Source organism: Trachypithecus francoisi, unplaced genomic scaffold, assembly GCF_009764315.1.
Source record: "Trachypithecus francoisi isolate TF-2019V2 unplaced genomic scaffold, Tfra_2.0 Lachesis_group17, whole genome shotgun sequence".
Taxonomy (NCBI): Eukaryota; Metazoa; Chordata; class Mammalia; order Primates; family Cercopithecidae; genus Trachypithecus; species Trachypithecus francoisi.
The window spans coordinates 14,314,165-14,340,143 of record NW_022681462.1 but is presented as its reverse complement, the minus strand read 5'-3'; the positions used below and the strand labels follow the sequence as shown (position 1 = coordinate 14,340,143).

The 25,979-nt window shown below is 40.0% G+C and overlaps 1 protein-coding gene across 5 annotated transcripts in view; it reads left to right on the top strand.

Annotated features, from left to right (window-relative positions):
• Positions 1–2,195: 2,195 nt before the first annotated feature.
• Positions 2,196–25,979, top strand: part of VPS54 (VPS54 subunit of GARP complex) — a 128,657-nt gene continuing 104,873 nt past the window's right edge. For 2 of the 5 annotated variants that reach the window (XM_033239216.1, XM_033239219.1), the window contains exon 1: positions 2,199–2,689. The gene's annotated coding sequence lies outside the window, so the exon portion shown is untranslated. Of the gene's footprint in view, positions 2,690–18,891; positions 19,010–25,979 lie in introns of all 5 variants that reach the window. The other 3 variants (XM_033239217.1, XR_004443971.1, XM_033239218.1) reach the window with 3 other exon arrangements.

The following is a 25,979-nucleotide window of genomic DNA, read 5'->3' as shown; positions in this document are numbered from 1 at the left end:
TTGTTAAAGGCCAAACTAGCCAGGCTTAAGGAAGTTTTTGAACTGTTGTTGACTTCCTGAGGCGGGTCAAATTATAGGAATTTGCTAAATCCAATTGTTAGTATAATCTATGAGCTGATTCTAGACATAAAGAAAAATTATTTTCCTTTCTGGCCTTAGACAAAACTTGGTTAATCCTCTTCTTAATATTTTCCCAGTATAAACACATCTTTTTTAATAAAAAATTTTTAAATTGACAAATAATAATTATATATATAGGATCCAATGTGATGTTTTGATATATGTATACACTATATATCAAATAACTAAACCAAGCTAATTAACACATCCTTCACCTCACCTACTTTTTTTTTTAAGAGATGGTGTCTAGTTATGTTGTCCAGGCTGGACTCAAACTGCTAGTTTCAAGGCATCCTTCCAGTTCAGCTGAGACTACAAGTGTGGGCCACTGTACCCAGCTTATTTTTTTTATGGTGAGAACATTTAAAATGTACTCTTGGCCGGGCGTGGTGGCTCACGCCTGTAATCCCAGCACTTCGGGAGGCCGAGGCAGGTGAATCACGAGGTCAGGAGTTGGAGACCAGCCTGGCAAATATGGTGAAACCCTATCTCTACTAAACACACAAAAATTAGCTGGGCGTGGTGGTGCGCACCTGTAGTCCCAGATGCTCGGGAGGCTGAGGCAGGAGAATTGCTTAAACCTGGGAGGCTGATGTTGCAGTGAGCTGAGATTGTGCCACTGCTCTCCGGCCTGGGCGACAGAGCCAGACTCAGTCTCAACAAAACAAAACAAAATACTCTTTTAGCTATTCTGGAATATTAAATACATTGTTATTAACTGTGGTCATCATGCTGTGCAATAGAGCACTAAAATTTATTCCTCCTACCTAAAACTTTATACCCTTTGACCCACATTTCCCCTTTCCTCATCACCCTTTGCCCCCCAGTCTTTGGTAACTACCATTCTACTCTGCTTCTATGCAAACTCAACTGGTTTTATAAGCCATCAGGGATTTAAGAGGACTTTACTATTTTATAGTTAAATTTATTTCATACTGGAGAATGATTTTCTCACCTTATTACATAATTGTAGAGGATTGAATTTAGAAAGATATAATGTAAGAGTTTTCTCTTAACTATTTTTGATGCTTCCTTACTTTTTGTCCTCTTCCCCCAATTTTCCCCCTTTGGTGGGTAAAATATTATTTCATAAAAGTTATGTTTGCAGTTTTCAAAGTGACTTCTTAGAAGTGAAACTTGGATCAACTTTTTTTTCAACCCCCCAGCTATAAGAGTATTTTCACTTTTGATTTGTTAAAACATACTATGTCTTATAAATGCTTGAAATGTATTTTTAGGCAAGAATTTCAAAATTGAAAAAAATCTTCCCAAAATTAAGCCACAAGCACTCAAATGATTGAGGACCTTTTTCTTCCACATCCATATATATATATATATGTGTCTGTGTGTGTGTGTGCTTGTATTTATATACTAAGACCTTCCCTTTCTTGTGGACTGTATTTTATTGGTTTAAAGTTGCAAGTCCTGTGAAACCAGGCTGAAATCAGAATTAGAAGGTATTAATTATCATACACACTCCAAGTATCTCAGTCAAGTAACAGGAATAACTGATTTCAGTGCCTGGGAGGAAGGCCTGGAACTTGGGAAAGACTTGGAGCAGAGGACTGGATGGGAAAAAGTCCTCAATAGAGACAATTGGGTTGTTGCGGAGGGGTGACCTTTAACCTTTGGAAGGGCATTTATTTGGGAACAGCTGAAAAGCATTTACTTCGAGGGGGGTGGGAGAGAGGTGGAATCTCGTGGAAGTATTTGCTTTAATAGGTCCCGGGTGATTTAGGGATCTTTCGAGTCGGTTGGTCTTGTGGGTGGCGAGGGCTACGCTGGAGGGGTCGCGTCCCAGTCTCCGGGAAGGCGGCAGGAGGCATCTGGGTGTTCCTGAAAACTGGGACTTGGGGGGAAGGGTGGTGGGGAAAGTGGAATTCAGCGTGGATTTCTGCCTGCGTGTAGGACTATTAGAGGAGGCGCAGGGGAGCCACGCGGTGTACTCCCCGCCCCGAGAGAACTCTGGCTGCGCCTGCGACGGGCACGCCGGCCTGCGCCAAAACCGCTTTCCCCAGGCGGCGGGCGCTCCCCCCGGCCCGGGCCGCGGCCCTCCCGCCCCGGCGGAGCCGCGCGGTGGATTGTGGGCTGGGGGCTGCGGCGGCCTCCGGTGCTGTCTCCCCGCACCCGACCGGGCCAAGCCGGCTGGGCCGGCGGGGTGAGGGAAAGCAGTGGAGCCGGGAGTAGAAGCACTAGAGGCAGTGGTCGTGGCGCGGCGGCGGCGGCTCCCCTGGAGGCCGGGGATGTGGGAGAGGCGGCGGCAGCAGCGGCGGAGGCGGCGCTGCGGACCCGGGGGAGACTGCTGGCTGACAGGACACCCGGGAGAGACGTGAGGTAGCCGCCGCTGCCGCCTCTCACCCCCGAGTGGAGCTGGGCTCGAGAGGGCGGCCCTGTGCTCCCCGGGCCGACTGGCCAGCGGGCGCGGGGCGGGGGCGGGAAGCCGGGCTCGGGCCCGGCCGGGCGCCGGGCGGCGGCGGCCGTGGAGCAGCAGCCTCGGTGCGACGTGGAGGGCTGGAGGCGGCGGCGATGCACTAGGCCTCGCTCAGGGCGGCTGCCCCGGGACCCGCAGGTAGGTGTGCCCCGCGGCCCCCGCGCGTCGCGGCCCACTCTCACCCCGACCTACTGCGGAGAGAGGGACCGAGACCCCACCCCCTCGGCTCTCCTCCCTAGCCCGAAGCGGACGGAGTTTCGGTCACAACTGACCGGCGCTGAAGCTTCCATTCTCCTCGCCGCCACCTCCTTTTTTTTTTTTCCTTTTCACTCTCTCCGGGATCCGGGCTGGCAGCTGTGTTCCCTACCTCCTGTCGGCGACCGCAAACGCCGCTCTAGCCCCTCTCTTTCCGGGATCCCAGCTTTGGAACTTCCATCACCCCCTTAGACGCTGCCCCCAAACTTTCCCTTTTCTTTTTCCAGCCAGGCCCCTAGTCCTATTGGATTCTATTGGAATCGTTTAAACATTTGTTTGTTTTTCTCTCCGGGGAAGGCTAACCCAAAGAGTTACTCAGTCTTTTGCATTTTGACAATGTAGCTTGAAATAATTTGTTCAATAATTAATTTTCTTCAGTTCTGCCTCCTTCCATCTCTGCACAGATAGAAAGGGCAGGCCCTCCCTGCCGTCTCTGCTCTCCCGTCGTTGACTTGGGAACTTTGGCTTGCCAATTATAATTAGCCATTTGGTCTGTTCATGTGTTGAGTTCAAGATGGTATTTTTAGCATTTTGACTGACCGGGATTGCGAAAAAAAATTTTTTTCCTTCTAATCAGCTTTATTTTTTGGTCTTTATTGAGGCTCTTACTTTCGAAGAATTAAATTATACTGTTTTTGTTTTTAATTGGCTGTACTTCTGATTTGTCAAATCCAGGGCAGTCTTAATAGTAAACGACTTTAAGTAATACCATGATAAATTACTTGTAGTAAACTGAGAAATGTTATTGCGATAACCTAAACTGCAGATTTTGATGTACATTCACTTTTATAAATCCGAAGGAGAGTTCTAATTGGAAAAAGCACCTTCAGAGCCTAAATGATTTCTAAGCAGTTAAATGATGGAACAGAGGGCATGATGGGATTTGTTTGTTTGACTGTATTTGTAGTGTAGTCAGAATCGGATTTCCTAGAAATGGATGTTGATGGTTCGTAGTGATCATCGTTGCTCATGATAGGTTTGGGTAAAAATGATCAGTATGTGTAATTGATGTTTGGGACAGTAGAGTTTGCAATTTTATTGTAATTTGGCTATTTTAAAATTATGTTCTGATAACTTAAGAATTATTACACTACCAATCTAAGAGGCAGTCTGAGGATCACTTTTTAAATAAATGAAAAATGTTTTAATGGGCTTTTAAAATAAAGAATGCATCACAACCAAATCGTAAACACTGTTTTGTTGTTGTTAATATTCATATATTTTATTCTTGTAGAACTATTGTTGCTACGGCATTTGGCTTTCTGAAGTGTTTTTGAAATTAGAACTTAATACTAAAAGTTTACAAGGAAAAGGTGATTACTTTTGCATATGTTTATATTTTCTGGAAAGTTTATTTCTGGATAAGGTAATTTTTTGTGTCAGAATTAAAGTCAATTCCTATATAGCCCATGAAACGGTAAATTTTGTAGAATTTGTTCATCATACTATTTTTTTTTTTTTGAGACATGATCTTGCTCTGTCGCCCATACTGGAGTGCAGTGGCGTGATCTCGGCTTGCCACAACCTCCGTCTACCCAGTTCAGGTGATTCTCCTGCCTCAGCCTCCCGAGTAGCTGGGACCACAGGCGTGCCTACGCCTGGCTAATTTTTGTATTTTTAGTAGAGACGGGGTTTCATCATATTAGCCAGACTGGTCTCAAACTCCTGACCTTGTGATCCACCCGCCTCGGCCTCCCAAAGTGCTGGGATTAGAGGTGTGAGCCACAGCCCCAACCCATCACACTCTTTGTTTTAATCAACAAAAGTTAATTACAATTCCTTTTTCCTGCTCTTAACTTTTTAAAAACTGCTTTATCGAGATAAAATTAACATACCATAAAATATGTCCATTTAAGGTGTACAACTTGGCCGGGTTTGGTGGCTCATACCTGTAATCCCAGCACTTTGAGAAGTCTAGGCAGGTAGATCACCTGAGGTCCAGAGTTTGAGACCAGTCTAGCCAACATGGTGAAACCCCGTCTCTATTAAAAATATAAAAATTAGCCGGGAAATTAGCCGGGCGTGGTGGCGAGTGCCTGTCATCCCAGCTACTGGGGAGGCCGAGGCTGGAGAATCGTTTGAACCTGGGAGGTGGAGGTTGCAGTGAGCGGAGATCGCACCACTGCAGTCCAGCCTGGGTGACAGAGTGAGACTCTGTCTCAAAAAAAAAAAAAAAGTGCAATTCAGTGGTTTTTAGTTTAAGTAATTGTGCAAACATCACCATAATCTAATTTTAGAACATTTTCATCATTCCCTCAAAAAACCTTGTATCCATTAACAGTTACTCCCCATTCTCTTCACCCCAGCCCCATCTTTAGGCAACCAGTAGTCAGTCTACTTTCTGTCTCAATATTGGCCCAATGTGGGCCTTTCATATAAAGCTGTGGGCTCATAGCTTTTTGAAAAGCTTTTCCTTTAAAATCAGTGTGCATGTTAAAATTTTTTATTTGAGCTAGGGAATAAGCAACTGATCACCAATATTAAAAGTGATGTTGTAAATAACAGTTACACTTTTTGGTTGTATTCAGCATAAAGTTGGAGAAAGAAGGCATGAATGTCTTCAGTAACCTCAAGAGGTGGTTTGGTCAGGTCGGAATCAATAAGTAAAAGTGGGCATTTTTGTCATTGAATGTTAGAATATCAGGGTTGGAAAAGATCTTAAAGGTCATCAGCTTACTTCCTACTTACCTCACTATTAGTTGGCAGCAACCAGATGAGGAAATCTGGAGATTAGAAGCTTGAATCTCTAGGATGCGTGGCTCAAGAACCACAGCGTGGCCATGTAAAGCAAGAAATGGGACTTTGGAAGTTAGAATTGTTTAGATTCTTGTATATATGTATGTATTTGACATTTTGCTAGCACAGCTGAGAAAGAACTGGACATTCCCCCAACTTTGGGGGAAAAGTGAGTGACTATATGTAGCTACATTGATGAAACCCATATTACAAAATCCTCTAAAAATGCTTTAACCTAAGGAAGGATAGCAGATGTATTATTTAGGTATCTTGTACTATTAATGTCTTATTTTTAAAAAAAAAAATTTTTAAAAATTATAATTAACAGGGCCAGTTGGAGGTTTCCTTTTTCAAATATCCAGTGCCCTAACATCTAAAACAATGGCTCTGCAAGGATGGTTTTGACCTCCAAGGGAAATTTGGCAGTGTCTAGAGACATTTTTGGTTGTCATAGCTGAAGGAAATGCTATTGGCTAGGGATGTTGCTAAATACCCTACAATGCACAGGACATATCGCATCCACCTCTGCAAGAAATTATCCGGTTCAAAATGTCATTGGTACCATTGTAAACCTAGGGGTTGCGTGATTTCTGGTAAGAACCTAGTGTTTTTGATTCCTACCAGGTGGGAAAATAGTCTCAGTGGGCATTGTTTGGTGAATTAGATTAACACCTTAGATCCTCTAGCAACTAACTCTGTTTCTTTGAAAGAGGAGGAATTGAGGGAAAAATGAAATCTATTTATGACACAATGTAGATATTCTTTTGTATATTTAGGTTGTCTTCAAATCTGAAAAAAGAAACCCTTTTTTCCTAAAAATAGACTTAAATTTACTGCAAATTTGGATATTGTTTTGCATTGTTGGTTATTTTTGCATATGTTTTTGAAATTGTAAATAGAATATATTCATATCTTTTATCCAGAAGTGATTTTTTTTTTTCCTGACAGCTTCAACTACCAAGAAAGGAGAAGTAAGCTCAGTGTTTAACTTAATGTATGTATGTTGTGAATGTCCAGAAAAATTCAAAGCTTATAATGAATCTCTTTTTTTCCCCATGAGCTCCACTTTTGACTATTTAATGTTTTTAACAAGCTTAATTTGTTGATGAAAGAAGGTAATTGACAGTTGAGATCACTTTTGCTATTTATCATCCATACCTTATGGATAAGTTACTCAAGTTATTCTTTCTGAGCCTCAGTTTTCTCATCTATAAAATAGGGGTAGTGATAATCCATGTATTACAAGGCTATTGTAAGAATTATTAAATAAGGTAATATGTATTAAGATGCTATGTCAACTATAACATACTGTAGAAGAGTTATTCGCTTCAGAAGAATCAAACTAGGAAGGGAATATAGGGGTTGTCAAAGGCAGGAATATAGATAGTAAGGCGGAGAATAGTGATGGCTGACAGCCTCTCTAGGGAGGAGAGAAGCACTAAATACAAATATTGATAACTAGTAAAATAACTAGTGTATCAATATTTGAAACTCCTTAATATAGGGGCAAACTGACTTCCTTCTGTAGCACCCGAGAGTATCACCGTTATAGCACAGTAAAATAACTGATTATTAAAATGGTGAAATTAAGTTACTAAGAAAATATTACCTTGTTTTCAAATATGCTATTTGAGAAGACTTGAAAATATATATTTTATTTCAGAGTTAAAAATTTTTGTAAGTGACTTATACAAATAGTTTTAGTCTTTTTAAGAGTATGCTATAGTTATTTGGATTAATTCCGTTTTTGGGAGTAATCCTTTTGTCTTCATTTACTATGCCTGCCTTCCTGTGTATTTGAAGAGTTTTTCTACCAGTGGTAATTGTTCTTCAGATGTGAGGATTTAACTGAAGAAATAGGGGTTTTACGCCTACTCACCATTTGTAAAATCTCATTTCCTTCTAGATTTCTTTTTAAATTACTTTTAATCTTTCTATGCAAAAAAGTCACTTTGATTTTTCTATATGTCCAGTAGTCCACAGTTATGCTGTAGCGTTTAGAGTTGAATTAATTAAAATGCATGAAATGAATGGGCAAAAATATAATTTCTTACAATTTTATTATTATTTAAAAAAATAAAGTCTCACTCTGTTGCCAACCCTGGAGTGCAATGGCACAATCTCAGCTTACTGCAACCTTTGCATCCTGGGTTCAAGCGATCTCCTGCCTTACCCTCCTGAGTAGCTGGGATTACAGGTGCACGTCACTGCGCCTGGCTAATTTTTGTATTTTAAGTGGGGACAGGGTTACGCCATGTTGGTCAGACTGGTCTCAAACTCCTGACCTTGTGATCCGCCTACCTCAGCCTCCCAAAGTGCTGGAATTACAGATGTGAGCCACCACGCCCGGCCAATTTCTTACAGTTTTGTTAACTGGTCACCTCTCTTTCACAATCATATAAAAATAAGGGTAGAGGTGGTCAAAGGCCCAGCTATTCAGTAAGATTTTTATGGGGTAATTTGAGGGTAGAATAGTTACAGATAATATTCAGAATAAGTAATGTATTGATAGGTATTATATATGTTATATATATATCAGTATTTACTTAATAACATTATTTGAGGTATACGCTATACTGAAATCTTCCCAGTTATCCCAAAAATCCTTATAGCTTTTTCCCCCTTCAAATGCAGGATTCATGCAAGGTTAATGCATTGCATTTGGCTGGTATGTCTCTTTAAGTCTCCCCCAGTCTGGACTAGTCCTACCGCCTTCCTCTCTTCTTTAGGTTTATCTGTTGAGAAGTAGAGACTGTATGTCCTGGAGCATGTTCCACATTCTGAATTGGTCTGCTCCTCATGATTAGATTCTAGTCAGACATTTCTGGTGAGACCACCACACAGATGATGTGTATTTCTACTGCTGTATTACATCAGGAGGCACGTGATTTCAGGCTGTCACTCTATTGGTAATGCAAGTTTGATCACTTGGTAAAGGTTGGACTGACAGATCTCTCTACTATTTAATAAATAATTTATAGAGGATACTTAATAGCCATGTAAATATCCTATTCCCTGACAACCCTTTAACCAGTGATTTTGGTATCCATTGATGATCCTTGCTTGCATCAGTCATTATGTTGGAGGATTACAAATGGTGACTTTTTTTTCATTCCTTCTGCTTTTATTACCTCCTTTGACCTTTTCAGGGCATTGAGGTCAGGTTAGATAAATTCTGAATGTAGGCCACTGAATGTAGAAATCAGGTCATTCCTAACCTTTCCTGGAGCCAAGTAAGTGGTGAAGATGGAAGACAGCTAAGGAGGTAGACCAAAAAGAGAATAGAGGTTTGCCAGTGAAGGGGAGGTAAGAAGTAGTAGCTGGAGGAGGCAGGGAGGAGGGAAAGGGCCTTCATTTGGTGCTTGAACTTTTTTTTTTTTTTTGATGGGCCGATGAAGAGATCAAAGATAGAATTGGGGAATAACTAATAGAAAAAGGTCCCAGATGAAGCAGGAAGAGGTAAGATCAAGAACAGCTGTTAGGGGATTAACTGTGGAAAAGAGTAGACATCTATACTCTATCTCAGAAAGTTAGGAGTTGTGTATGGATGAGAATTAGATACATTTGGATATGGAGGGAAAAAACTACATCTGGGGCCTTTTTTTTTTTTTTTTAAACAGTTACTTTTTGAGCCTTGGGTTGTTGAAAGTAGGCAGGCTAGGGGACTTGAGGAGAGTGTTGAAAGTGTTACACATATTGTGGGGAATGGAGAAGAGAAGTGTTTCAAGATAAATAAGTGAAAGAATTGCTGAGCAGCATCAGAGGCTCATTGGAGACTGGAACTCATTAATTTGTAATCAGCATATTTTACTGTTTTTTCTGGCAGTGTTCTGCAACCAGGAGAAAAGCAAAGACAGATTTTACTGAAGGTGGATGAGGGAGGAGAGATGCAAGGGAGACGAAGTAATGGGGATATAGGCTAAGTAATGAAGTTAGTAAAGTAGAACAGGGCTACGATACCCAACCAGTGGGGAGGGATGTAAGGGTGATGCCAAGCAGTGATTAATTAAAATACTAATTTATTGTTCGTTTGAGGTTATAGTAATCATAAACCCTGTATTTACTTTTCCCTTAAACTAACATTTAATATTTTTATTTGTGAACTATTTACTGACTTAATGCAGATGTCTCTTAGCTATTTTGCTTTATTTTCCCTAAAATGAAAATTCCTTGAAAGTATCATCTTTGTTACTTAATAAGTGTCTAATAGTTTATATATTTGAGATATTTATTCAATAACTCTGAATGAGTGATTTTAAGATTATCTTGCTAATATTTGGCTGGGACACCAAGAAGAGAATACAAGTGTCTAATGTGGTTCATTTTGACTGACAAAAATTTCACTAGTTATACAGTCATATCAATGGCCCAAAGGAGTAAGAAACCATCCAAGTTTTTTGTTGTTGTTGTTGGAATTTTTACATGCTAGAGACAGATTTTATCTTAGTATAGTTTATTCATATTCCAGGCCTGTGACCCTTAATCAATTTTTTTTTGTTTTCTTTTGAGACGGAGCCTGGCTATGTCGCCAGTCTGGAGTGCAGTGGGGTAATCACGGCTCACTGCCACCTTCCCCTCCCATGTTCAAGTGATTCCCCTATCTTTAGCCTTCCGAGTAACTGGGACTACAGGCATGCACCACCACGCCCCGCTAACTTTTTATATTTTAGTAGAGACAGGGTTTCACCATGTTGGCCATGATGGTCTGGATCTCCTGTCCTTGTGACCTGCCCGCCTCAGCCTCCCAAAGTGTTGGGATTACAGGCATGAGCCACCGCGCCTGGGCCTCCCCTTAATTTTAATGGCTGCTATAATGTTATAATTCTCTGATGAGTGCTGGGGAAAAAAAGACATTGCTTTTATTTGGAATATTATTTAGACTTAAAAATTATATATTATTTTATGAGGATATTTATGATTTTTATTCCTGATAAAGATGTCACATGAAATAGCATTTGCTTTATAAGCTGTTTAAAAATATTTAAATCTAAGGTTACAAATTGTTATAATTTTTATCCTTCTAGTCACTATTATTTCTTATTTTTCCTTGTCACTAAATAAAAAGTAAATAAGTAACTTTAGGAAACGCATGCATTCAGAGTTTCCTGCAAAGCACAGGGTCTCGTAAATGCTATATGAGGATGTAAAGAAAAAGCAAATTAGATTACTACGACTTTGTTCTTATTTTCTGGGTTCCTTAAGCCTCTTCCATACTTCTTTAATGCTCAAGAGGACTATAGAAGTTCTTATTTATGTGACAGCCCCAATGTTAGTATTTCTTGAGAGTATGTTTAGATTGTACCTTCAATATTGAGATTTTTGTGAGCAATAATATATGTGATATGCATTTTAAAGAAATTTAAGGATTTTTAAAAATTATGATTAAACTAGATTTTGTCAAATGATAAATCTTAAGTATAGGGTAGAAGTATATTGCTATTTGTGTATAGGTAGTGTGAAAAACTTAACTATACTATTTACCAGAAATTGACTCTTACATTTCAAAAATGTTGTGGAAAGTACTTCTTAGAATGTGAGATATTTGATGTATTTTGTAGGCAAACAGCAAGAAACCAACTGAAGGATGAGATTAAAGAGGAATAAGATAAGGTGGTGGAGAAAGGAGGGGGCAGAGTTTTTACTATGGTAACAGACTCCTGAGTTCTATCAAACTGATCTTTGGTAGGACATTACAGTATGGTTAAGTTTTTCTTGCATATTATCAGTACTTCTAAATTTGGGGAAATGAAATTTAATATTTTTTTTTGTTGCTTTTAAAAAAATAGCAGTCAAGTATGGACTTTAAAAAAAATTAGGTCCAAAATTGTATCAAAATTATGTCAAAAAAGCTCTGTCCAGCTCCAGTGTTAAAAAGAAATTCCACTTTATCCATGTTTTCTCAAATTAGACATTTTTTTTAAAAAAGTTAATTTATAAGTCAATTATATGGGGCCAGGCGCGGTGGCTTATGCCTGTAATGCCAGCACTTTGGGAGGCAGAGGTGGGCGGATCACCTGAGGTCAGGAGTTTGAGACCAGCCTGGCCGACATGGTGAAACTTCGTCTCCACTGAAAATACGAAAATTTAGCCAGGCAAGGTGACAGGCGCTTGTAGTCCTACTTTCTTGGGAGGCTGAGGCAGGAGAATCAGTTGAATCCAGAAGCGGGAGGTTGCAGTGAGCCGAGATTGCGCCACTGTACTCCAGCCTGAGTGACAGAGCGAGACTGTCTCAAAAAAATAAATAAATAAAAGGGTCGATTATATGGAATTCAGAAGTTGTTGAAAAGGCCTCTCTCCATTGCCTTGGTCAGAGTGCAGTGACGCCATCACAGCTCACTGCAGCCTTAACTTCTTGGGCTCAAACTTTCTTGAAAGTGCTAAAATGATGGGCCAAAGTAGTGTATTTATCTCCCATTACAGATGCCGAATTAATTCCTTTGGTAAGAAAAATGCAGTAGATTACACTGATGAAAGTGTAGGCTGGGCGTGGTGGCTCACGCCTGTAATCCCAGCACTTTGGGAGGCTGAGTCAGGCGGATCACCTGAGGTTAGGAGTTTGAGACCAGCCTGGGCAACGTGGTGAAATCCCATCTGTACTAAAAATACAAAAATTAGCTGGGCGTGGTGCTGGGTGCCTGTAGTCACAGCTACTAAGGAGGCTGAGGCAGGAGAATCGCTTGAACCTGGGAGGCAGAGGTTGTTGTGAACTGAGATCTTGCCACTGTACTCCAGCCTGGGCAACACAGCGAGACTCCATCTCAAAAAAAAAAAAAAATTGTATAGTATCTTTTTCCTTTTGGAATAATCCTAGTCTTATAAAATTATCACAATTAGATGTTAATTGTATCATTCAATAGAAGATGGACATAAGTAATAGTTAGAGTAAATAATTATTGGTTCAGTCATGGATCTGATAAGGAGACAGACAGATAAAGAAAGCACCAGGTGCTTGAAATGGGTGGGAAGGAGTAGTGAAATAATTTAAAATTTTTTTATTGGTGCAGAGACAGAGGCATGGAACTTAGAATCAGAAAATCTGAATTCAGATTCCCTCTTCACAGTTAACTCACTAAATGGTCTGAAATCAAGTTACTCTTGAACTTGTTTCTTCATTCATATAATAGAGATCATTGATTCATTGATTCAGAACTGTTTTTCTTACTAGGTTAATTTGAAGATGAACAAAAATCTGAAAGTAAGCAAGTATGAACTGTATAGTGTTCACTGTATTTTACTGTAGAGTCATATATTAGTGATGATGCAATTCTTCTTGTCTTTCCATTTCGTTCTTCCCTGTCATCCTTCCTTCTTTCATTGATAACGTATTTTTACTGCGCTCTTGATCTAACACTTCACAGAACCTTCAGAACCTGCAGTCCCAGCTGATTTCCACTCCTCCTACTCACACATTGGGCACAGGAATAGGGTGTGAGGCAACTTTTCTAGGTCAGCCTGCTTATTTTCTCACTGTTGCTTGACAAAGTCCTGTCTTTCTCAAGGTGTGGCATAAACCTGAGGTACCTTATAGTCCCTGGGCTTGATCTTCTTTCTTTCTCACTTTGCCTTTCCTTTTCCCATCCCCTCTCACCCCATTCCTGTGTGTACGTAACTCTGACCATCTCCTTTCGCCACCATTTACTTGTTCCTTTTTTTTTTTTTTTTGAGACAGAGTCTTGCTCTGTCACCCAGGCTGAGGTGCAATGGCGTAATCTCGGCTCATTGCAACCTCTGCCTCCCAGGTTCAAGCGATTCTTGTGCCTCAGCCTCCAGAGTAGCTGAGATTACAGGTGCCTGCCACCACGCCCGGCTAATTTTTCATATTTTTTGTAGAGACGGGGTTTCACCACGTTGGCTAGGCTGATCATGAACTCCTGACCTCAGGTGATCCACCCGCCTCAGCCTCCCAAAGTGCTGGAATTACAGACATGAGCCACCGTGCCCAGCCTCTTGTTCCTCTTTAATCTCACCCTTCAGTTGGCTTCTTGCTGTTTGCCTACAAATATGCCCAGGTCTCCGTTTGCCTAAAAGATTCTTGCTCAACCCTTGTTCTTTTCTTTTTTCTTTTTTCTTTTTTTTTTTACCATGAAAGAGATGTTGATACTGTCGCCTTTATTACTTCATCACTTACTTCTTAACCTCAGTGGGATGGCTTCTTCCCTAACCACTGTCCTGAAACTGTTCTTAATCCAGTATCCTTTCTAAAGTTAGTAATCTCCTTGACCTCTTTGCAGCATGTTGATGCTACTTACTGTTTGCACTTTACTTCCTGATACATCTTCCCTGTGTAAGAATGGTATTTCTGATTGCTGTTGTCTTTTCCTCTAAACAGATTTGCCCTACTCCTTGCTCAGAGCTTCCATTAGCTCTCTTCTTCGGCACTTTCTCCACTTGTAACATCACTTTCCTGTGACTATCTGTAGTTATCTACTAATTCATTCCTATAATGTAATTGAACTAGAAGCAGTAATGGAAAATTCAGGGAGGCAGGATTCTGTTCACTACAAGAATTTTTTTTCTCCAAAGTAATTATGGTTGTTTTACAGTAGTACTCTGCTTTTGAAGTAGTTAATTCTTCATTATTCAAGTTTTCAAGTAGAGGCAGATAGACCCCTTGTAGAAAGGATTTATATATGAAGTAGAAAGTTGAGGCAGATATTCTTTTAAAGTCTTGTCCAACTCAGACATTGTAATTTTTATCTCGTCTACTCTACTTCCATGGACTTAACTTTGACCTATACTCAGATGTCTTCCAAACCATTATTTCCAGTCACTCCCCTACCACCTCCTCATCTCTCTCTCCCACAGGCACTGTTTTTGTCATCAAAGTTGCTTTTGTTCTAGGCCACCATGTTTTCTGGCTTCATTATCACTTTCCAGTATTCTTTTTACCCCCTTCAGTGTCATGGCAGTGAGGATCATTTTTCTTGCTTTGGTGACTTTTCTGAAAGTAAATTATGTCTGCCCATATTGGTTTGTTTATTCTTGCTCTTTCCCCTCTATTTCCCCCACCCACTACCTCTCTCTCCAGGATTAGGAATGCTCAAGCACAGAAAAAGACACCAGAAGAGGAGGATCAGTATCCTAAAGTTTGTAGTTATTTTTAAATTTTCTATGGCATAGTTGAAATGTTAGTATTTGCTGACCGTTTAAAAAGTAAAATGTTTGCCGGGCATGGTGGCTCACACCTGTAATCCCAGCACTTTGGGAGACCAAGGTGGGTGGATCACCTGAGGTCAGGAGTTCGAGACCAGCCTGACCAATATGGTGAAACCCTGTCTCTACTAAAATTACAAAAATTAGCTGGGCATGGTGGTGTGCCTGTAGTCCCAGCTAATCAGGAGGCTGAGGCAGGAGAATGGCTTGAATCTGGGAGGCAGAGGTTGCAGTGAGCTGAGATTGCGCCACTGCACTCTAGCCTGGCGACAGAGTGAGACTCTGTCTTAAAAAAAAAAACAAAAAACCAAAATGTTTATAATGTTGTTGCAATTATTTATTGAATGTCCACTGTGTACCAAGTATTATGCTATGAACTTATGTAAGTTATTTAAATCTTACGACATTCCTATGAGGAAGATACTGCTGCTGTCCCATTTTACAAATGAGGACACTGAGACTTAGGAAGGTAAGACAGTTGTCACACAACTAATAAATGACAGAGATCTTACTCATTGTATGGCCAATACTCTTAACTAGTATATCGTTTTATAAGGAAGGTGGAGATCTAGAATCAAATTTCAGAAAGTCAAGTAATGTTATACAAACAAGAAAATATATTTTGGATTTATATTTTTAGATTATTTAAAATGTATGTGAACATTTTGAGGTATTGTATTAGTGGTTTATGTGTCTTTACCCACTCTCTGTGATATTCATTCATTTGGTCATTCATTCATTGAATAGTCATGCGGTTTATTGAATGCTTAGACTTTGTATTGGGTGTGGTATAGGAAAGTGAATGAAACAAATGTAAGTTTACAGTATAGTGGCAGAGATAGGAAACAAGTAGGTAAATAATCACGTAATTTATTTATTTTAGTCTAAAGTTTTCCCACCTTTTTAAAATGACTGAGTATCCAAGCCAATTTCTTAATAGAATATCTCATACTCTTAATTTGTCTCATTGTTTCCTCATATATGGCGGTTTAAACCTTACTATCCTACTTCCTTCTGTTTACTGTAAACTCAAAGGTAGGTCTAGAGCCAACGGAACTGAACCTTGAGTTCACAGACTCTGTAGGGTCTGTAGAATTCGGGGAATCTGTGAACTTTAGATGGGGAAAAAATGACATCTTTATTGTAACTTATCTCTAACTCAATGGTTCTCAACTGGGGTGAGTTCGTCTTCTCCTTCCCCAACCCTTGGACATTTGGCAATGTCTGGAGACGTTTTTGATTGTCACAGCTGGGTGGGTACGAGAGAGTGCCTGATAACAGAATTATCCCATTCAAAATGTCAGTAGTGTCAAGGTTGAGAAACTCTGCTCTAACTGAATTTTAGCATTTCCTTTAATTATAAATATAAGAAACCCTTCATAGATACAGTATGGGCAGTACATTTACAGTACCTGTAGCTTTGTCACCAATAGAAATCTTAGGTATTCTCATATCACATTCAATTGCTGCAGATATCTTAAGATTTAATTTATGCTCATTTGTTGTCTATAAATTAAGGTAGTTGCTAGATTTGTATTAAGCAATAATAGACTGGGCATGCATGGTAGCTCATGCCTGTGATACCAGCACTTTGGGAGGCTGATGCGGGAGGACTGCCTGAACCCACGAGTTCAGGACCAGCCTGGACAATATAGCAAGACTTCCTCTCTATAAAAATACAAAAATTAGCCAGATGTAGTGGCGTGCACCTGTGGTCCCAGCTACTCAGGAGCTGAGGTGGGAGGATTGCTTACACCCAGTAGGTTGAGATTGCAGTGAGCTGTGATTGTGCCACTGCACTCCAGCCTGGGTGACAGAGTGAGACCCTGTCTGAAAAAGAAGAAATAATATTACTGTTATAATTTAAACAATTATTATGGTAACTGTATTTCAGTATAATTGTCCATTGTAGTCTTGTGTGTTTTATGCATTTAGAAACATTATTCTAAGAAGGCATCCATAAGCTTTACCAGACTGTAAAAGAAATCCACAGGACAATAAAGCTTAACTCCTGATCTAGAGATTTGATGGAGTTGGATTAAACATTTTTGGAGAGAATATTTCATAGGTAATGATGTTTGTTTCCTATTTTGTCATTTCATGAATTACATAATATCAGGTTGTCCTCCTATTATCAGTAACATTAAGTTTAATGACTTACAGTGGTGACAGCCAGGTTTCCATTTTAAAGATACATTTTCCCCTTTGTGTTGCTAAGTAATCTGTGAGGTAATACTTAGGCACCATGAGAATATTCTGTTTTTAACAACTTTTCACCTAATGGCCTTAGCATACATTGGTGATTTTTGCCTGAATTAGCTTTTACATTGGAGGTTGCAAATTGGTGATTTTCTAATTTGGTCATTCCTTCTGTATTTATTACTGGAATTCTTCAGCGGAGATTTTCTTTCCCCACCCCCTTTCCTTATCTCTTTTTCCTCCCTTAAGTATCTCTATATATCCATTAAGTTTCACTTATTCCATATGTTATACTCTATTACTTTTAAAAAATATGCTTAAGTTGTCCCAAATGTGGCCCGTGGGAACCCCCTTTTAACTTGGCCCTTTGTCCTCTTGATAGGTCCTACTGGTCTTTGAGCATGTCTTGCTTTCTGACGCAGGAGTGCTCAGGATAGACTTGTTCTTTCTGTATTCCATGTCTGGAGTTACATATTTCTTCAAAGAGTCCTGGTTTATTTTAGTTGGAGGCAGTATTTAGAAACAGAGGTCTGGGCACCAGGTGTGTTCATTGCTTGGTGGGGTTCTGGCTGGTGGTTGGGGTTGGGGGAGGTAATGCTTCTAGTGCCTTTCAAAAGAAGTTTTTAGCTGAACATAAAAAGATATTTTGAGCTATAAGAAAGAAAATCAAATCTTTACTCATCCTTAGAAATCCCTTTTTTTTTTTGGAGTGAATGATTCTGTTTTTTCTTTTCCTTATTAGCCCAGACCCATTCTGTTATTCCTTAAGTATTACTGGCAGCTATCTGTTTTGTCTGTCTGTTCTGATATGTTCTACATACCATCCGTTTCATTCATCTATACAATTTTTATTATGTGTGTGACAGTAACTGTGATAAGCAAATAGAATGCACAGGAAAACAGAAACATCAAGAAATTCAAAGTCTGATAGGGAAGGAACTATATGAAAACCAAAACCTCAGTATGATTGATGCAAAAATTGAAATACATAGAGTGACTAAGTGTGAGAAACCAAAGAAAGCTTCAAGAGAAAATACTATTCAAACATAATATTGATACAATTACAAGGAGATTACCATGTGAAAAAGGTAGAGCTGTTCATAGATTCTCATTACAGTTGTTAAAATGCCAGATTTGTTTCTAGATGGTAGTTAACTTGAACTATCAGAAATCAGTAGTTCCCTGCGTTTAGTGCTTAGAGCTTTCCATTTTCCTGTATTCTGTGTATTTTGTTTGCTTGTTTGTTTTTTCGAACTGATTTTTTTTCTGAGTAGACAAACTATGCATTGCTTATCCTGAAACTTTCTTAAGGTGTCTCATCATTTTTTGTTCTTTAGCCTTTCAATGACAGATTATTTATTTGCCAAAATTTTGTGATTCAGATGTCATGTACATTTGTTATATTTGTTTGTACATCTATGTCTTATGAATAAATCTATCATGTTTTCTTACCAGTGACTGTACTTTTATAATTATGCGATAATCAGTACAAAGTTTGGTTCTTACTGTAGGGAGATCTTCTTAATAATAAGCTGTGGATGGTGAAGGCAGTGGAGAGTCAAATGTTTGGAAATTGGGACTCACCTTTATAGGCTGTCCCCTAGGTTTTTGTAATCCCCTTTTACTAGAGCTCTTCCCTCTTGTTATAAGACTTAAGAGTGGTGTAGGAAAAAAGAGAATGTGCATATGTTTTCCAATTCAAAATCTTTGAAGAGTAAACCATGTGTTTTTCTCCCCAGATACAGAAATAACTTAAAAGAATCTAGAAGTATTTTTTCCTGTTATCTGCCTACATATTTCTAGGTTTCTAAAATGCCACTTAGGGTTTCTTTTTTTCTGTAAAAACCGCATGGTAAATAGAATAAATCAAGATATCAGCATAGTATTGTCAGAATGAATATCTAATTTATCTGAGATTAAGCAATGGATGTTTCACATAAATACATTTTCCACATATCTGTGGCATAACACTTTGTGTCAAAATGTATTTATTTTAGATCTTGGGGTACAGAGCAAGATGGTGAACTAGAAGGCTCCACTGGATGTCCCCCTCCACAGGAACACCAAATTTAACAACTACACACAAAAAGCACTTTCATAAGAAACAAAAATCAGGTGAGCACTCACAGAACCTGGTTTTAACTTCATATTGCCCAAAGAAGCACTGAACAGGATAGGAAAGACAGCCTTGAATTGCTGATACCACCTCTCCCCCATCCCCCATGCAGTGACTGTGTGGTGTGGAGAAATTTGTATGCTTGGGATAGGAGGAGTGCAGCAATTGTGAGACTTCTCATTGAATGCACTGTAACAGCAAAAAGCAAAACCAGGCTGAACTCAGCTGACGCCCACACGTGGAGGGAGCATTCAGACCATCCCTAGCCAGAGGGGAATTGCCCATCTCAGCGGTTGGAACTTGAGTTCTGGCAAGCCTTGCCACTGTGGGCTAAGGTATGCCAGGGTCCTAAATAAACTTAAAAGGCAGGGTAGGCCAAAAGGACTGCAAGTCCTAGGGCTGAGCTGGGCTTGGCACCAGTGGAATTGGGGGTACATGACTTACTAAGACATCAACTGGAACACCTAAGGGAGTTGCTTGTGCCACCTCTCCTCCAAGCCCAGGAAGCCCAGCTCGCAGCTCCAAAAGAGACCCCCTACCTTCTGCTGGGGGAGAGGAGAAGGAAGAATAAAGAGGACTTTTGTCTTACATCTTGGATACCAGCTCAACCACAGTAGGATAGGGTACTGGTCAGGCCCCCATTCCCAGCCCTAGCTCCTGGATAACATTTCTAGACACACGCCTGGGCTAGAAGGGAACCTGTTGCCTTGAAGGGAGGGACCCAGTCTTGGCAGGATCCATCCTGTCCTGACTAAAGGGCCCTTTGGGCCCTGAATAACTAGCAGTGATAACCACATAGTACGCCATGGGCCTTGGCTTGAGACTCAGACATGCTGGCTTCAGGTGAGACCTAGCACATTCCCAGCTGTAGTGGCTACAGTGGGAGACTCTGCTTGAGAAAAGGAGAGGGAAAAATAAAGGGGACTTTGTTTTGTATCTTAGATATCAGCTTGGACATAGTGGGTTCAAACACCAAGTGGGCTCTTGGGGTCCCTGATTCTAGGCCTTGGCTCTTGGACAGCATTTCTGGACCTGCCCTGGGCCAGAGGGGAGCCCACTGAAGGGTGAGTCCCAGGCCTGGCAGCATTTGCCACATGCTGACTAAGAGCCCTTGGACCTTACGTGAACATTGACAGTAGCCTGGCAGTACTCCCTATGGGCCTTTGGTGGTGGTGGCCACAGGGTAAGGCTCCTCTGCCTGTGGAAAGGGGAGAGAGAAGTGGGAATGACTGTGTCTTATGATTTGAGGGCTAGCTCGGCTGCAGTATAATAGAATACCAGGTAGACTTCTAAGGTTTTTGACTGATCCCTAACTCCTGGAGAGAACCTCTGGACTTACCTGAGGACTTGGGGGAACTTGCTGTCCTGAAGGAAAGGACAGAAGCTGGGCTGGCTTTGCCACCTGCTGATGGTAGAGCCCTACATCCTTGAGCAAACATAGGCAGTAGCCAGGTAGTGGTTATGGCGGGCCTTGGGTGAAACTCAGTGCTGTGCTGGCTTCAGGTCTGACCCAGTGCAGTGCCAGTATTGATGACCACAGGGTGCTTGTGTTGGCCCTGCTGCAAGCCCCAGGCAGCTCAGCAGAAAGAGACTTTGTTTGTTTGGGAGAAAGTAAGGGAAGAGAACAAGAATCTCTGCCTGGTAATCCAGAGAATTCTTCCAGATTTTATTCAAGACTACCAAGGTGGTACCTCTGCAAGTCTTCAAGAACCACAGCATTACTGGGCTTGGGGTGCCCCCTAAAGCAGATACAGCTTAAATCATAACACCCAAGTCCATTAGAGTATCTGGAAAGCCTTCCCAGGAAGGACAGGTACAAATAAGCCCAGACAGTGAAGACTACAATAAATACTTCACTCTTCAACATCCAGACACTGAAGAACATCTACACCCATCTACATCATCCAGGAAAATATGACCTCTCCAAATGAACTAAATAAGGCACCAGAGACTAATCCTGGAGAAACAGAGTTGTGTGACCTTTCAGACAGAGAAATCAAAACAGCTGTGTTGAGGAAACTCAGAGAAATTCAGGTAACACAGAGAAGGAATTTAGAATCCTATCCGATAAATTTAACAGATTGAAGTAATTAAAAAGAGTTAAACAGGTATTCTGGAGTTGAAAAATGCAATTGACTTGCTGAAGAATGCATCAGAATGGCTTAAAAGCAGTTGATCGGCCAGGTGTGGTGGCTTATGTCTGTAATCCCAGCACTTTGGGAGGCAGAGGAGGGTGGACCATGAGGTCAGGATTTCGAGACCAGTCCGGCCAACATGGTGAAACCCTGTGTCTACTAAAGATACAAAAAATTAGCTGGGCGTGGTAGCACATCCCTGTAATCCCAGCCACTTAGGAGGCTGAGGCAGGAGAGTCGCTTGAATCTGGGAGGTAGAGGTTGCAGTGAGATGAGATTGTGCTATTGCACCCCAGTCTGGGTGACAGGGCGAGACTCTGTCTCAAAAAAAACAAAACAAAAGAAAAGGCAGTTGATCAGGCAGAAGAAAGAGTTAGTGAGCTTGAAGACAGGCTTTTTGAAAATACAAATCAGAGAAGACAAAAGAAAAAAGAACAAAAACCAATAAGTACCCCTTACAGGATTTAGAAAGTAGCCTTGAAGAGGCAAATATAAGAGTTATTGGCTGTAAAGAGGAGGTAGAGAAAGAGATGGGGTAAAAAGTTTATTCAAAGGGATAATAACAGAGAACTTCTCAAACCTAGAGAAAGATATTAATATCCAAGTACAAGAAGGTTATAGGACACTAAGCAAATTTCACCCAGAGAGGACTAACTCGAGACATCTAATAATAAAATTCCCAAAGGTCAAGGATAAAGCAAGCATACTAAAAACAGCAAGAGAAAAGAAACAACATACAATGGAGCTTCAATATGGCTGGCAGCAGACTTTTCAGTAGAAACCTTACAGGCCAAGAGAGAGTGGCATGACATGTTTCAAATGCTGAAGGAAAAAAAATATTTTACCCTAGAATAGTATATCCAATGAAAATATCCTTCAGACATGAAGGAGAAATAGACTCCCAGAAAAACAAAAGCTGAGGGATTTCATCAGCTCCAGACCTGTCCTACAAGAAATGCTAAAGGGCTGGCCAAGTGCAGTGGCTCACACCGGTAATCTTAGCACTTTGGGAGGCTGAGATGGGTGGATCATCTGAGGTCAGGAGTTGAAGACTAGCTTGGCCAACATGATGAAACCTTGTCTCTACTAAAAATGTAAAAATTAGCCAGACATGATAGTCCATGCCTGTAATACCAGCTACTCAGAAGGCTAAGGCAGGAGAATCACTTGAACCTGGGAGGTGGAAGTTGCAGTGAGCCAAGATGGTGCCACTGCACTCCAGCCTGGGTGACAGAGTGAGACTCTGACTTAAAAAAAGAAATGCTAAAGGGTATGTACTTCAATAAAAAAAGAAAAAGAGGTTAATAAGCAAAAAGATACCATCTGAAGATGTAAAACTAACTGGCAATATAAGTACACAGAAAATCATAGAATATTATAGCGTGATAACTGGTGTGTAAACTAGTCTTAATTAGAGAAACTAAAAGATGGACCAATAAAAAATTATAACTACAATTATTTCAAGACATAAGGACAGTAAAATATAAATAGAAACAACAAAAAGCTATAAAGTGGGGGGACATAAAGTGTAGAGTTTTGTTAGTTTTCTTTTTGCCTATTTATGCAAGCAGTGTTAATTGTTATCTGCATAAAACAATGGGTTATAAGATAGTATTTGCAAGCCTCATGGTAACCTCAAATCAAAAACCATGGAACAGATACACAAAAAATTAAAAAACCAAGAAATTACGTCATACCACCAGAAAAATATCACCTTTACTAAAAGAAAGACAGGAAGGAAGAGAAGACTACGAAACAACCAGAAAACAAATAAATAAATGGCAGGAGTAAGTCCTTATCAGTAGTAGCATTGAATGAAAGTTGACTAAACTCTCCAATAACAAGACATAAAGAGGCTGAATGGGTAGAAAAACAGGACCCAGTGATCTGTTGCCCACAAGAAACACACTGCACCTATAAAGACACGTGTAGACTGAAAATAAAGGGATGGAAAAAGATACTCCAGAGTAGTTATATCAGACAAAGTAGATTTCAAGACACAAACTATAAGAAGAGACAATGAAGGTCATCATATAGTGATAAAGGGGTCACTTTAGCATAGGATATAACAATTGTAAATATATATGCACCTAACTATTGGAGCACTCATATATAAAGCAAATATTAGAGCTAAAGAAACAGATTGGAAAGAAAGAAAAAATTGAAATAATATCAGTCATCTTCTCTGACCACAATGGAATAAAACCAGAAATCAACATTATGAATTTTGGAAACTATACAAACACATGGAAATTACCTAATATGCTCCTGAATGACCAGTGAGTCAGTGAAGAAATTAATAAAGAAATTGAAAAATTAAACAATAATGGAAACACGACATACCGAAATCTATGGGGATACAACAAAAACAATACTAAGAGGAAAGTTTATAGCTATAAGTGCCTACATCAAAAAAGAAGAAAAACTAAATAAAAACCTAATGATGGATTTTAAAGAAATGGAAACGCGAGAGCAAGCCAAACCCAAAATTAGTGGGGAAAAAAAGAGATAACAAAGCTCAGAGCAGAGATAAATGAAATTGAAATGAAGGAACAGTACAAAAGATCAACAAAACATTGGGTTTTTGAAAAGATGAAAAAGAAAAAACAAAAAAACAACTGACAAATCTTTTGCCAGACTAAGGAAAGAGAGACGACCTCAGATCAGGTATGAAAAAGGAGATGTTAAAACCGATACCACAAAATTCAAAGGATTATTAGTGGCTACTGTGAGCAACTGCATGCCAATAAACTAAAATCTAGAAGAAATGGATAAATTCCTATATACATACAATCTTCCAGGACTGAACCATAAAGAAATCCAGGGTGTGAACAGATCAATAACAAGTAATAAGATAATAGTTTTGATGAAAAGTCTCCCAGTAAAAAGTACAGGACCTGAATGGCTTCACTGCTGAATTCTACCAAGCATTTAATGAGGGTCTAATACCAATCGTAGTCAAATTAGCCTGAATAATAGGAGGATGGAATACTTTTAAACTCATTCTATGAGGGCAGTATTACCCTGATACCAAAACCAAACAAAGACGCATCAGAAAATGAAACTGCAGGCCCATATCTACTGGAGGAACAAGCCCCCGATGTTTCAACGTAGGTTCTTTTCTATTTTCCCTAAGTGTTGGCCAGTCTGAGAAATAAAGGGAAAGAGTACAAAAGAGAAATTTTAAAGCTGGGTTTCCGGGGGAGACATCACATGTCAGCAGGTTCCGTGATGCCCCTTGAGCCATAAAACCAGCAAGTTTTTATTAGCAGTTTTCGAAGGGGAGGGAGTGTACGAATAGGGTGTGGGTCACAGAGATCACATGCTTCAAGGGCAACAAAATATCACAAGGCAAATGGGCAGGGCAAGGTCACGAGGCCAGGGTGAAACTAGAATTACTAATGAGGTTCCTGGTCCCGCTGTGCACACATTGTCATTGATAAACATCAAGAACCGGGTTGAGAGCAGACAACCACTCTGACTAAAATTTACTAGGCAGGAATTTCCTAATCCTAATAAGCCTGGGGCGCTGCAGGAGACTACGGCATGTTACATCCCTATCTACAACTGCGTAAGGCAGACACTCCCAGAGCAGGCCATTTTAGAGGCTCCCTTGGAAACGCGTTCTTTTCCCAAGGCTGTTAATTATGAATATTCCTTACTGGGGAAAGATTTCAGCAATATTTCTCTTACCCATTTTCTGCAATAAGAGAAATATGGCTGTGTCCTGCCTGGCTCCCAGGTAGTCAGATCTAATGGTTATCTCCCTTGTTCCCTGTTACCCTGTTCTTTTTTCAAGGTGCTAGATTTCATATTGTTCAAACACACATGCTTTACGAACAATTTGTGCAGTTAACGCAATCATCACAGGGTCCTGAGGTGACATACATTCTTGGCTTACGAAGATGACGGGATTAAGAGATTAAAGACAGGCATAGGAAATTGTAAGAGTATTGATTGGGGAAGTGATAAATGTCCATGAAATCTTCACAATTTATGTTCAGAGATTGCAGTAAAGACAGGTGTAAGAAATTATAAAAGTATTAATTTGGAGAACTAACGAATATCCATGAAATCTTCACAATTTATGTTCTTCTGCCATGGCTTCAGCTGGTCCCTCTGTTTGGGGTCCTTGGCTTCCCCCAACACATATCTCTGACTATTGATGCAAAAAATCTTCAACAAAAATACTAGCAAACCAAATTCAACAGCAATTGAAAATATTATTCATCATGACCAAGTGGGATTTATTTTAGGAATGCAGATAGTTCAACATTTGCAAATGTGGTACATCATATCAAGGGGATGAAGGACAAAAAACATCAATTGATTCTGAAAAAGCATATCATAAAATAAAACATCCTTTCATAATAAAAACCCTCAAAACTGGGTATAGAAGGAACATTCCTCAAAACAGTAGAAGCCATATATGACAGACCCATAGCTGTTATCACACCTAATGAGGAAAAACTGAAAACCCTTCTTCTAAGATCTGAAACACAGCAAGGATGCCCACTTTCACTACAGTTATTCAGTATAGTACTGGAAGTCCTAGCTGGAGCAGTCAGACAGGAGAGACAAAGGGCATCCAAATTGGAATGGAAGAAGTCAAATTGTCCTTGTTTGTAGATGATATGATCTCATGTTCGGATAAACCTAAAGAATTCATCAAAAATGATTAGAAGTTATAAATTCAGTAAAGTTGCAGGATACAAAATCAGCATACAAAAATCAAGTAGCATTTCCATATGCCAACACTGAACAATGTGAAAAAGAAATCAAGAAAGTCACCCCATTTATGATAGCTAGAGATAAAATCCTAGGCGTTAACCAA